Below are 967 nucleotides of genomic sequence, written 5' to 3'. Positions count from 1 at the left end.
GAGCCCTAGGGATTTCACCGACCCAAACAACCACCACCACCTCGGACGATCTGAAGTGCACCAACCAACCTGCCGCCCACCAGCCTTTGCCACCACGATCACTGAACCAACTCCGTCGTCTCCTGAGGCCACCGACACGAGACCTGGAGGAGGGAAGAGGATCCCAGGGGCTCAGGGGCATACGCAACTCAGCCGATGAGAGGGGACAACCTTCGTCGCTGCCACGAAGCAGACCGGACGTGACGGCAAGGGCCTAGCAGGCCCCTACTGACCCGGCCGGGCCCAAATGGGTCTAGGCAACCCCTACTGCCACACTGCAGCACATCGGCCAACAAAAGCCGCCACCACCCGCACCCCTCAATGCCTCGCCACGACTACCAGGGAGCCACACCGCCGCGCATCGGACCGTCGGCCCCCCCAACCCAGATAGGGCCCAAAAAGGCCTAGATCTGGGCGGAGTGGAGGCCGCTAGCCAGCCGCACCACCACGCGCCCCGCAGCCAACAGTCGCGCCCACGTGCAAATCGCGAGCGGGGAAAGAATGGACCGCCTCCGCCCAAGGAGCACCACCGCCATTAGGAGGCCCCCGCGCCCCCAACGCGCGAGCGGGGAAAGAACGGCCCGCCTCCGCTAGCACCGCATGGGAATGGCTTGGCGGACCACGCCGGTAGCGGCAAGGGAAAAGACGGGGAGGGGATGGAGGAGAGGGGGGATCAGGGATTCGCACGTCGCCCGCAAGGAGGGAGGCGAGCGAGCGAACAGATCGAATCAGTGTAGACGTTTTTCTTAGGTGCTTGAAACCATACAATTTACCATTTAGAAACTATTACAGAAAAACACATCTTCTAGAACATGCTACTCCTACCTCTCTTGTGATAGGTAGACATATCAATCTTTGATAACATACTCCTACCTCTCTTGTGCGTGCGTGCGTGCATGTGCGTGTGTGTGTGGGCGTGTGGGCGTGT

Source organism: Triticum dicoccoides, chromosome 2B (genome assembly GCF_002162155.2).
Source record: "Triticum dicoccoides isolate Atlit2015 ecotype Zavitan chromosome 2B, WEW_v2.0, whole genome shotgun sequence".
NCBI classification, from domain to species: domain Eukaryota; kingdom Viridiplantae; phylum Streptophyta; class Magnoliopsida; order Poales; family Poaceae; genus Triticum; species Triticum dicoccoides.
Note: the sequence above shows the minus strand (reverse complement) of the source record.